Source organism: Phyllobates terribilis, unplaced genomic scaffold (genome assembly GCF_046119375.1).
Source record: "Phyllobates terribilis strain yellow unplaced genomic scaffold, ASM4611937v1 Scaffold_11__3_contigs__length_659146591, whole genome shotgun sequence".
Classification (NCBI taxonomy): Eukaryota; Metazoa; Chordata; class Amphibia; order Anura; family Dendrobatidae; genus Phyllobates; species Phyllobates terribilis.
In genome coordinates this window covers 125,615,839-125,629,820 of record NW_027362771.1, presented here as the reverse complement: position 1 = coordinate 125,629,820, position 13,982 = coordinate 125,615,839, and positions in this window count along the sequence as shown.

Below are 13,982 nucleotides of genomic sequence, written 5' to 3'. Positions count from 1 at the left end.
CTTGTTTCATGAAAAAGGTGTGTCCTATGTTGTAAAATTCAGCTACAGTAAAACAAATATATATAGTTTCAGAACTGGTAGAAAAATGGCAAGAAATATTGAGTGGAGTACTAAAAATACCCCACTTGGGACTCCAATTTTTAACCCCTTTACGACCTTTGATGTATCCATACGTCCAGGTTGTCTGATACTTACTGACCTTGGACGTATGGAGGCTGTGCGTGCAATCGCGGCCAGATGTCAACTGATTCTGACCTCTGATTCAGTGCCAGGAGTGGTGTCGCACCACTCCCGGCACTTCCACCCCCTAAATGCTGTGATCGAAGTTGATCGCAGCATTTAGAGAGTAAGCAGAGGGAGGAGGCCCCCTCTGTCCTTGTATTGGCGTCCCCGTAATGTCATCGTGGGGGTCCGAGCATTGCCACGGTGACCCAATGTCGTCATGATGACATCTGGGTCACTACAGCTAGCAAACTTGCTACACCATATTCAGAGCATAGTGTAGCAAGTTTGTCTGTCAGTGCAGCACGGACAGTTTGAAAGCATAGGAATGCTCCTGCATTCCTGTGCTTTACAAGTGATCAGCCTGCAAAAAGTGAAAGTCCCATAGTAGGACAAAGTAAAACAAGTAAAAGAAGAAGTGAAAAAAATTGCATATATATATATATATATATATATATATATATATATATTGTACCAATAAATAAATATTTTTATGACAAAAGTATATAAACAAAAAAAGTACACATATTTGATATCGCCACATCTGGAATGACCCAAACTATGAAACTGTCACACTAGCTAAACCCTTTAGTGAACACTGTAAAAAAAAGATAAAAAACTAGGCAAAAAATGATGCTTTATCATTCTGCCAAACAAAAAGTGGAATAGAAATGGTACCGCTGAAAACTTCATCTTGTCCCGCAAAAAACAAGCTGTATACTGCTCCATCAGCGGAAAAATAAAAAAGTTATAGCTCTGAGAATAAAGCAATGCAAAATTTTTTTTTTTTTTTCTATAAAACAGTTTTTATTGTGCAAAAAGGACCAAAACATAAAAAAGATATAAATGTGATATTGTTGTAATCATACTGACCCAAAGAATAAAGCTGCCTTATCAATTTTACCACATGCGGAACGACATAACAAAAAAATTTAAAAAAAATTCCTGAATTGCTGTTTTTTGTTCATTCTGCCTCCCAAAAATTGGAATAGAGAGCAATCAAAAATTGTCATGTGCCCGAAAATGGTACCAATAAAAACGACAACTCTTCTCGCAAAACAAGCCCTCACATGACTGTTGGCCAAAATATGGAAAAATTATAGCTCTCAAGATATGAAAAAAAAGCTTCTTTTAGTGTGTGATAGTAGCCAAACATAAAAACCCAATATAAATATGGTATCGCTGTAATCGCATAGACCCAAAAAATAAAGTCGTCTAATCACTTTTACCGCGCGAGGAACAGCGTAAAAAATAAATAAACCAATTATTCACTTGCTGTTGATTTGTTCATTCTGCCTCCCAAAGATCGCAGTAAGGATCCGCGCATATTTATCCTGCTCTCTGTGCTGAGCACTTACGCTCCATGTAAATCTCTGAAATACGTGATTCAGATGGAACCCCCAGCGGAATATTCCCTGTAATGAGGCTGATGGAGGCACTGTGGACGCAGTCTGACCTGTTATCCGGCGGTGTCCATCTTTTTAGGTGTGCATAAAAGCGCTGTCGGCCACAGTTTTGTGCTCCTCTTTAAAAAAAGGACAATGCTGAAAGAGGCCAGACGGAGTCCAGAGTAATTCTGCTGCCTCATTATAGTGAATGGATCCATCAGAGGTTTCATTTGAATCACATCAATAGGAGATTTAAATGGAAACCCCGATATAAGTGCTCAGTGTAGAGCGCTAGATAAATGTGATCCTTAACGTTATGTAAAATGTTCCAAACAAAAGCTTCAACTCAATCCACAAAAAAGCCCCCATTCAGGTCTGTGTATCGGAAAAAGATGTGGCTTCCACGTTACTGGTAGCATAAAGGCTTTGGAAAAGCAAAATGTCTTCTCACCCTCCAAAAGAAATTCAGCAAATTCTGCATTCATAAATGCCCCCTTCCCTTCTGAGCCCCAGTATGCCTTAAACATAGTTAGCTTTCACATGTTTGCTATTTCTATAGTGATGAGAGTTTACCTAATTTACAGGTGAAGGTCTCCAGAAGCATGAGCTGTGCACAATGTATTGGTCACTACAATGTATTGATCACTACAACGTACTGGTCACTACAATGGCAGTTTGCAATATTCACTCAGCAATAGTGATGAGCGAGCATGCTCGTTACTCGAGATTTACAAGCATGCTCGGGCGAACACCGAGTATCTTCAGCGTGCTCGGTGTTATGTTTAAATCACTCCTGTGTGCATGATTTGCAACTGTTTGACAGCTTTAAGACATGTGAGGATTGCGAAAGAAATAGGCATTCCTCACATGTATTAAAGCTGTCAAACAGTCACAAATCATGCACATGGGAGTGATTCAAACATAACACTGAGCACGCTGAAGATACTAGGTGTTCACCCGAGCATGTTCGTTGAAAGGGTTAACAGAACATACTCACTCATCACTACACAGCAACATCCACTGCTGCTTGTTTCTGGAAAACACCCATGGAGTCAAGATCATCACTACACCTGTAGATAAATTCCCAAAGGGGTATAATTTCAAAAATGGGGTCACTTGAGGGGAGATTCTGCTCTTCTATCACTTAGGGGCTCTGTATATGGAGTCTACAAACTATTCTAGAAAAATGTGCGCTTCCGGAGTCAAATAGTGCTCCGTCCCTCCCAAGTCTTGCCATGTGGTTAAGCAGTACTGTACAGCCACATATGGGGTATTCTGCATTCAGCAGAAATTGTATAACAAATTTTGGAGCCATTTTTACCCATTTCCCAGTGTGAAAATAAATGTAAAATCTGGGGCTAAAACAAAATTTTGGTGGTAAAAATGTAAATATTTTTTTCTTCACTGTCTAATAGTATAAAACTCTGTGAGGCACATGTGCTGTCAATATGATCACTGCACCCCTAGATGAATTCATTTGTGGGTGTAGTTTGCAAAATTAAGCCAGATATGGGAAATTTCTGCTGTTCTTGTAACCTCAGGGGCTCTGCCAATGTGACATGGCACCTTCAAACCAGTCCAACAAAATCTGAACTCCAGTATGGCACTTCTTCCCTTCTGAGGTTTGCACTGTGCCTCGAAAGTAGTTTTTGACCACATGTGGGGGTATCTGCATACTCAGGAGAAATTGCACAACAAATTTTTGGGTCCATTTTCTTCTAGTATCCTTGTGAAAATGAAAAAAATTGGGGCTAAAACAACTTTGGGAAAATACTATTTTTTCATTTTCAAAGATCAACGTTGTAAAATTCTGTGAAGCATCTGTGGGTTCAAGGTGCTCGCCACACATCTAGATAAATTACTTGAGGGGTCTAATTTCCAAAATGGGGTCACTTGTGGGTTTTTTCCCTGTTTAGGCATATCAGGGGCTCTCCAAATGCGACATGACACCACAGACTCTTCTATCAAAGTTTGCGTTCCAAAACGTCACTCCTTCCTTTCTGATCCCTGTCGTGCACCCAAACAGTATTTTTCCCCACATATGGGGTCTCTGCGCACTCAGTAGAATTTGCACAACAAATTTTGGGTTCCATTTTCTCCTGTTACCATTGTGAAAATAAAATAATTGGCGCTAAAAGAACATTTTTGTGGTAAAAATGTAATTTTTTATTTTTTTTATTTTCACAGCTCAACATTATAAACTTCTGTGATTACAAGGTGCTCACCACACATCTACATATTTCCCTGAGAGGTCTAGCTTCCGCAATGTTGTCACTTGTGAGGGGTTTCCATTGTTTAGGTACATCAGGCGCTCTTCAAATGCGATATGGCGTCCACTAATTATTCCAGCAAATTTTACATTTCAAAAATGAAATGGCGCTCATTCCCTTCCGATCCCTGCCATGCGCCCAAATAGTAGTTTTCCCCCACATATGGCGTGCTCTGGAGAAATTGCACAACACATTTTGGGGTCCATTTTCTTCTTTTACCCTTGTGAAAGTAAAAAAAATGGGTCTAAAGTAACATTTTTGTGAAAAAAAGTTAAATGTTTATTTTTTCCTTCCATATTCCATTAATTTATGTGAAACATCTGATGGGTTAATAAACTTCTTTAATGTTGTTTTGAGCACCTTGAGGGGTGCAGTTTTTAGAATGGTGTAACAGTTGGGTATTTTTGGTCATAAAGACCCCTCAAAGTCACTTCAAATGGGATGTGGCCCCTAAAAAAATATAGGTTTGTAAATTTTGTTGGAAAAATGAGAAATTGCTGGTCAAATTTTAACCCTTATAACTTTCTAAAAAATATTTGTTTCAAAAATCATGCTGATGTAAAGTAGACATGTGTAAAATGTTATTTATTAACTATTTAGTGTGACATAACTCTCTAATTTAAAGGCATAAAAATTAAAAGTTTGAAAATTGCAAAATTCTTGAAATTTTTGATAAATTTCCTTTTTTTCACAAATGAATGCAACTTATATTGAACACATTTTACCACTGTCATGAAGTACAATATGTCTTGAAAAAACAATCTCAAAATCAGTGCAATCTGTTGAAGCATTCCAGAGTTATTACCTCATAAAATGACAGTGGTCAGAATTGTAAAATTTGGCCTAGTCATGAAGGTGAAAACAGGCTTGGGTAAAGGGGTTCAAGAAAAATTGAAAAGTCAAAAAGAATAATAATGACATTATGGTATGCCTAGAGTTTACAAAACTGAAATCTGAATTGATGCACCAGCAGCGTATACTGTGAACAGTAGAATGATGATTTATTATCCTTACCTACATACAATCTTTCAGCTTAAAAAAAAAATCATGGATGTATCAAGTTATTTATAGACACAAGAAAAACAGCAATCTATTTTACAGGCTCTTCATTAAGTTTCGTATTGTTGGAAATTCTAAAATAAAGTAAGATAATGAATATACAGTATCTGTATCCCTGTATATGTAATGGGTTCTGTTTAGTTTCCATTAGGGCATCTGCCAAATGATGGACACTTTAATTGAAACCAAACGGCCCACATTATAGTTAAGTTATATTAGTTTCAATAACTGCCCTTGTGTCTTACATATAAAATACTGGATATCAGGGATGAATATCTCTATTTGTCCCTTGTATTGTGTAAATGGTCCACAATCAATGAATAATTCTATATATAACTTGGAAAACACACTCCCTGTTGAGCCTCACCCCTAAAGTACAACATTTTTTTAACTTTTGCTGGAATTTTTTTTTTGGGTGGGGGTGGGGGGGCCCATCAGCTTCATCTGCCTATCAAAATATCTTGTCCCGGCACCAGGGATGCCATCAGGGCATTATTGCCCTTACTATTGTATGGGACCAGGTGAGAAGAAGCTAAAAGGGGGGGCCCGGTCATGCTGGCAGCTCGGGACCCCCTCTCTTTGCTTCTGCTCACTGGGCCTCAGGGGCAATAGTTCAGCTGTGCCGCCGCACGCCAGCTGCATGATGAACCCGGCAGATGGAAATGGGCGCTGTGCCTTTAAGCCGCAGCCGGGTGCATCATGGTCCTGACTCCGATCTCCTGACATGCTGTGTGCTAATCTTCATTCTTGAAGGAGGAGGTGGTAGCGGGCAGTGTGTGAGGAGGAGGTTGCTGAGTCTGTTGCTGATGGGAGGCTGGTGATGGAGGCTGGTGGTGGTGACAGGAGTCTCTCTGCATACTGTGCCCCATAATGTGCCCTCACAGTAACACTAAACCCTCCTATAACAGTCTGGATGTTTATTCTTTGGCTTCTACATGGAGCGCTTATTGTTTCCAGTCACTTTCTTTCCCCCACTACACTGTAGAGCCACCAATTGCTGCATTGTGATGAGGCCAGCACTGCTGCACATTGGGGTGGGCGGTGACGAGTGTGGCTCTGATCCTGTCCCAGCGCCAAAGTGTTTGAATGCATTCGCGACTGGAAGACGTCAATATAGTTGAATATACTGTAGGAAGACGAGATCCGGAGTCTTCCGGTTCGCTGTGAGCCACAAAATATCCTTTTCGTATGTAGTGCAGGCCTGTTCTATAAACACCTACTAGCTGTTTGTATTTTCTTCTATGTGGATCTGTTCATTATTAGTGTTGAGTGAGTATGTTCTGTTCCGAGTATGCTCGGGCCGAGCTCCGAGTATTTGCAGCTGCTCGGTGATATGTTTGAATCGCTTCCGTGTGCATGATTTGCAACTGTTTGACATCTTTATTACATGTGAGGAATGTGTAAGAAATAGACATTCCTCACATGTAATAAAGCTGTCAAACAGTCGCAAATCATGCACACGGGAATGATTCAAACATATCACCGAGCAGCTGTAAATACTCGGAGCTGGGCCCAAGCATACTCGGCGAAAGGGTTAACAGAACATACTCGCTCAACACTATTCATTATATATATTCATCCTCAACTTTGTGGGGATTTTTATATTTTATTATTAAAAATTAGGTTTTATAATAGGTTTTCATGTATGTCACTTTTGATTTACAGAGATGAGATGAGATAGACACTGGACTGATATGATCTTGATCCTTGCTACATTACTGTGTCTCATGTTATATAGTTATATATATAAAGAGAGAAAGAGACATATATTGTAATCTGTGATGTCCTACAGCCAGGGTTACAGTCTATCAGTGCATGATACTGACCAGTTTTGTCTGTCCCTCCGTCTGAGGCACCATGAGATTAATGGCAGCTGCTTTGACTGGCAGTGACCTGATCTGTTTAAAAGTTCTAGCAGCTGCCATAAATTTACTGTGCCTTAGATAGAGACTGCAAACATAACAGAAGAATGGCCATTGAATTGTCAGATGAGCAGCACTGTAGCGCCGGCGTCCTTGCACACTGCCCCTCTTCCCCGGTAGGGACACAGGCTTCTTGGGGAGTGGCAGGGGAGGAGCATATGCCCCTCTGCCCACCAGCCCAGCCCACCTCTGGTCTCATCTAAGTTTCAGCAAAAAATCATCAGAGTTTCATACAAACTTTACAATACAAACTTTATCAGTTTTTCTCAGATCAGGGAAAAAAAAGTTTTGCCAGTTTCCTTGTGAAAAATGTACAGCACATATAGCACCAGATTGCTGTCTGCTTTTTTAATGGACCAACAGACTTGCAATGGCAATTTTGATCCAACACTCGGATCAATTTCGGACATGTCTCTGTTATTTTATGTGAACAACTTGGTCAAACATAAAAATTAGATATGTGAACAGCTCCATAGACTTTCATAGGTACGAGTTTTATTTGAAAAATGGACGACTGAATGAGCCAAACACTTACAAGTCTGATACACATTAGACTGGCAATGAAAGTGTAGAATCTTCAAGTCCCATAGTGGGGCAAAAAAAAAGAAATATGATTTGTGAAAAAGTAAAAGAAAAAAAAAAGCAAAGAATACAAAAAAAATACCCCAAAAAGTTTTGCTGCTAAAAAAGCAAGTTTTATGTAAACACAAAGAAAAAAATAAGTAAAATGCACACATAATTGGTATTACTGCGTTTGGAATGACCCAAACTATAAAGCTGTCACATTATCCTATAAGGTAAGCACTGTACAAAAAATAAAAATAAAACACATAAGATAAAGTGACATGGAAGATTTCTCCTTTTAGTGAAATAAACATGTGTAGTAAATTGCCCTAAGTTCTTAAATGTTATTTTGGATAGAAATTCTCTTTAAGATCAATTTATTTTGGTCTCTGTAGTTGAACTGTTAATGGAAGACAGAAAAGCGCATGCATGTTATACAATGTACTTGATAATATACATATGACCATTGATTCTACTCGGCAAACAAGAACTAAATTTCATTTTTATTTAACTGCACCGTGAGGACTAGCACATTCTTTTAACCACTTTAAAGCCCAAGACGTATTAATACGTATCTGCGCCCTGGGCTTTAAGTGCCTGATATGTATTAGTACGTCTTTGTGATCGCGCCCGCACAGCTGACACCCGGTACTAGTGGTCCAGCACCGCTCCCGGCACATTAACTCCCGCAATGCTGCGATCGAAGTCAATCGCAGCATTGCGGTGGCAAGGGGAGGTGATCGCAATACTTACCTCCCCTTCTGGCCTCTAGCGCTGTCTGCCTTGGCTTCCCGGATGTTGCCATGACAACATCCGGGTCACCAGACAGCAGTAAGATACAGTAGTTTGATCATGCACTGCGCATGACCCAACTATCTTCTCCCTGTGCAGCACTGACAGCCTGCATAGCACAGGTATGGTGCTCCATTCCTGTGCTATGCAGGCGATCAGAATAAAAAAAAGTGAAAGTCCCATAGTGGGACAAAGTAAAAAAGTAAAAAAAATGTCAGAAATTGAAAAAAATATATATATATTTTTTAATAATATAAAAAATAAAAAAATCCACCAAAAATAAAAATATGATGTACCCATCAATAAATATTATAATGAAAAAAAAAACAATAAAAGTACACATATTTGGTATCTCCACGTCCGGAACGACCTGACCTATAAAATTGTCCCATTAGTTAACCCCTTCAGTGAATATGGTAAAAAAATAAAATAAAAAACGAAGCAAAAAACAATGATTAATCATCATACCGCCAAACAAAAAATGGAATAACACACGATCAAAAAGACGAATATAAATTAAAATGGAACCGCTGAAAATATCATCTTGTCCCGCAAAAAACAAGCTGCCATACAGCTCCATCAGCCAAAAAATAAAAAAGTTATAGCTCTCAGAATAAAGCGATGCAAAAAAATAATTTTTTCTATAAAATTGCTTTTATTATGTAAAAGCGCCAAAACATAGAAAAGAAGAATAAAGCTACCTTATCAATTTTACCACACGCGGAACAGAATACAAAAAATAATAAAAAAAACAATTCCTGAATTGTTGGTTTTTGTTTATTCTGCCTCCCAAAAATCGGAATAGAAAGCGATCAAAAAATGTCACGTGCCTGAAAATGGCACCAATAAAAACGTCAACTCATCCCGCAAAAAACAAGCTGTTACATGACTCTGTCGGCAAAAATATGGAAAAAGCTCTCAAAATATGGCGATGCAAAAACTAGATTTTCCAAAACAATGCGTCTTTTAGTGTGTGACAGCTGTCAATCAGAAAAACCCAATTTGATTCTGGTATCTCTGTAGTTGCACCGACCCAAAGAATAAAGTCGTCTAATCACTTAATACCGCATGAGGAACGGCGTAAAAAATAAACTCTTGGGTTAGGGTTAGGGTTGTGCTAGGGTTAGGGTTGGGGTTGGGGTTAGGGTTGTGCTAGGGTTAGGGTTGGGGTTGTGCTTGTGTTAGGGTTGTGCTAGGGTTAGGGTTGGGGTTGGAGTTAGGGTTGTGCTAGGGTTAGGGAAAGGGTTGGGGTTAGGGTTGGGGTTAGGGTTGGGCTTGGGTTGGGCTTGGGTTGGTCTAGGGTTAGGGTTGGGATTTTTTTGAAAAGTAAAAAAAAAAAAGATGACGATATGGCAAATAGTGTTGAGCACAAGTGCTTGCTACTTGAGTTTGTATCGGGTGCTCGGGTATGCATTGAATATCATGGGTGCTTGAGTCCCCTCCCCATATGCTCATGGTGCATACCTGAGTACCCAATGCAAACTCAAGTAGCGAGCACTTGCGCTCAAGACTAATGACAACTTATTCAATATGATGACCTAATGTTATCAAATTCTGTGTCGTACCTCTGGGTTCAAAATGTTCACTATACCCCTTGATAAAATCTTTGAGGGGTGTAGTTTCCAAAATGAGGTCACTTGTGGGGGGTTTCCACTATTTAGGCACATCAAGGGCTCTCCAAACGCGACATGGCGTCCGCTTTCGATTCCAGACAATTTTGCGTTCAAAAAGTCACACAGTGCTCCTTCCCTTCTGAACTCTGCCATGCGCCCAAACACTGTATTTTCCCCACATATGGGGTATTAGCACAAAAAGTTTTGTGTTCCATTTTCTCCTCTTACCCTTGTGAAAATAAAAAAATTGGGGCTAAAACATGATTTTTATGGAAAAAGTTTGATTTTTTTGTTTTCATGGCTCCATGTTATAAACTCCTGTAAAGGACTTGAGGGTTCAGGGTGCTCATCACACGTCTAGATAAGTTCCCTGAGGGGTCTAGTTTCCAAAATGTCACTTGTGGTGGGTTTCCACTGTTTAGGCACATCAGGGGCTCTCCAAACGCAACATGGTGTCCGCTAATTATTCAAGCAAATTTTACATTCAAAAAGTCAAATGGCGCTCCTTCCCTTCCAACCCTGCCGTGCACCCAAGCAGTGGTTTTCCCCCCACATAAGGGGTATCTGCTTACTCAGAAGAAATTGCACAACAATCTGCTTGGTGCAATTTCTCATGTTACCCTTATAAAAATGCAAAAGTGGGGGCTGAAAAACATTTTTGTTGGAAAAATGTGAAAATTTTATTTTTATGGCTCAATGTTATAAACTTCTGTGAAGCACCTGGGGGTTCAAGGTGCTTAGTACATATCTAGATAAGTTCCCTGAGGGGTCTAGTTTCCAAAATGGTGTCACTTCTGGGGGGTTTCCACTGTTTAGGAACATCAGGGGCTCCCCAAATGCAACATGGCGTCCGCTGATTATTCAAGCAAATTTTACATTCAAAAAGTCAAATGGTGCTCCTTCCCTTTCGAACCCTGCCATGCGCCCAAACAGTGTTTTTTTCCCACATATGGGGTATCTGCGTGCCCAGGGGAAATTGCAGAACAAATCTCATGGTCCATTTTTTCCTGTTACCCCACTCTGAAAATAAAAAAAAATGGGTCTAAAATAACATTTATGTGAAAAAAGTTAAATGTTCATTTTTTTCTTCCACGTTCCAAAAATTCCTCTGAAGCACCTGAAGAGTTAAAAAAGCCTTGAATGTGGTTTTGAGCACCTTGAGGGGTGCAGTTTTTAGAATGGTGTCACTTTTGGGTATTTTCTGTCATAAAGAGCCCTCAAAGTGACTTCAAATGTGATGTGGTCCCTAAAAAAATGGTTTTGTAAATTTTGTTGGAAAAATGAGAAATCGCTGGTCAACTTTTAACCCTTATAGCTCCCTAATAAAAAAAAATGTTGGTTTCAAAATTGTGCTGATGTAAAGTAGACATGCGGGAAATGTTATTTATTAACTATTGTGTGACATACAGTATCTCTCTGAATTAAGGGCATAAAAATTCAAATTTTGAAAATTGCTAAATTTTCAAAATTTTCGCCAAATTTACGTTTTTTTTCACAAATAAACGCAAGTTATATCGAAGAAATTTTACCACAATCATGAAGTACAATATGTCACGAAAAAACAGTCTCAGAATCAGCGGGATCCGTTGAAGCGTTCCAGAGTAATTACCTCATAAAATGACAGTGGTCAGAATTGTAAAAATTGGCCTGGTCATTAACGTGCAAACCACCTTGGTTTGTAAAGGGGTTAATGCATGACGATATTAAATGATAGATGCTTTCTGTTCAACAGAAAGCAACTGCAATTTTATTATTAGTTATCTGGTGCCCTCTTGTGGTGCAACTTAAATCAAACAAAAACAAATCAAATTACATGGCTGGGTTCACACTTATGCAGTGCATTCCACTGGATGAATATGTCTGAGTAGCAAAAATCTTTATTCAGATGTATAGAGCAGCTATGACTATGTTTTGTCTGGCTTATGTACATACAATAAGAAAAACATACTTGGCCATATTATTTCATTTATGATTTTTGTTATTATTTATTATTTTCAATGGGAGATGTATTGAATTGTACAGCAGTACATTTCAATATGTTTAAAACTGATATTTTTTGATTTTTACTAATCTGATGTGAAAAAATGTTTCCTCCTCTAGACACACCCTCGTGAACAAAGAGAAGGCTATATCTCACACTACTGCTCTGACTCATCAAAGCTTTTATTCAAGAAAACTGGAGTAAAAAGCTTTAAAACTTTGAAAAATTTTTGAGCAATGCAAGGCTGCAAAAAATACTTTTGACATTTTCAAGGCATTTTTGCCCAGTTCTGACAAAGTAGGTGGAGGTGGGGTGGGATGAGGGCGCGACAGGGCATCACAACCACAGTCAAATTCATGAGTGTTAGGCTGCTTGCCCACTATACGGATATTAAGATATTCAATGTGCGGATGGTACCCGGGTCTGGAGAAGAGGAGACTCTCCTCCAGACTCGTGTACCATAGTACCTGTTAAAAAAAGAATTTTGACGTCGGCGGGCGAATGACCTGTCACATGACTAAATGACGTCACCGCAGGTCCTTTTAGACCATCGCAAATCGTACAAGAGACTGGACGCACCGGAGAAAAGACCATGGGCCATCGAAAGGTAAGTATAATGTTTATTTTTTATTTTTTGCCATTTTTATTCTTTTTTTTAACTATTAGCTTGGTCACACTATAAAAATCCCGGTTGCATGGATTTATATAGTTTGACTAAGTTGTCAAGAACTTTTCCAAGTGATGCTTAAATCGCTTGGAAAAGCGCTTGATAACCTGCATGTAGAAATGCATGAAAAACGCTTGACAAACGCTTCTACCTGGCAGGAAAAACGCATGTAAAATCCGCATGCGTTTTTCCTGCCAGGGAGATGCGGAAAAAATCTGCAGCATTTCTGCATCGTGGGCACTTAGCCTTAGTGTTCCTTATTGCACAAATATTACTTCATTCCACGATGCTGGAAGTTGTTGTTAACAGTAGAGATGAGCGTTGTTCGACTCGAACTGTTCGCCAATCTCAAATTCGAGCTGTTTTGGGCGGTGTTCGAGCCGTTCGGCGAACACGAACGATTTGAGAAAAATTCGGCTGTTCGCGGTTAGGTTCGATAACTGTTCATGCACCAAAATCATAACTGGATTTTTTCTCAGTAATGATGAAAATTAATGTTAATACGCAGTTTGAGTGTACAGCGGGGCGGGGGGAGGGGAAGGGGATGGATCTCTGCAGAAATAATGAAGATCTCCATTTTTTTTTCTCTTTCCCGCATTTACAGTGGGTAGGTGCAATCTGTCAGCCTATCAGCAGCGCACACACGGAGCGAAGTGCTTTTTTTCACACAAGCAAGGACATGTGTCATTGGCAGTGTATGTCACATGTCCTTGCCCTATAAGACCCAGCCATTTTCCCCGTCGCCACCATTTTCTCACTACTGCAGCTGCGTGTTAGACGGCACCGCTGTTGCTGTGTGCGCTATACCTTGTTAATTTCAAGCCAATTTTCTCACAAATCTACAGATAGCTTGGGAGTAGGGAATAGTTGTGATTGCAGGCGTTTTAAGGACTAGGTTACAGCATTTCCTACGACTTTTATCAGGCAGGTCTGTGCTCTTAAATAGATAGGTTGTGGGAGTAAAGACTAATTGTAATTGCAGTCCTTTTCAGGACTAAGTTACATCAGTTCCTATCAGTTTTTGCCAGGCAGGTCTGTGCCAGTGCTGTGCAAGTTTTTTTCAGAGCATTTGGCTGAATCTAGCAAAGCTAATCCTTTTTGGCCTATTGCAGAGTGTGTTAGTCAGTGGAGTAGCCTATCTGTGTTGCAAGATACACCACCTGTGTATAGAATTCCAATTTTTTTACTGCACCTAGTGAAGCAAAACCTTTTGGGCATAGCATCATTCTATTAGACCATCTATACTGACCGCCATAAGGTTGCAAATTGAATATAATTTTTTTCTGCATCTAGCTCTGAAAAAATATTTGTCCTTCTAGCAGTGTGTGGGACTTGTTCTACTAGTCCATCTATACTGACCTCCATCAGGTTGCAAATTCAAAATAATTTTTTGTCTGCATCTAGCTCTGAAAAAATATTTGGGCTTCTAGCAGCGTGTGGGACTTGTTCTATTAGTCAATCTATACTGACCTCCATCAGGTTGCAAATTAAAAATATTTTTTTG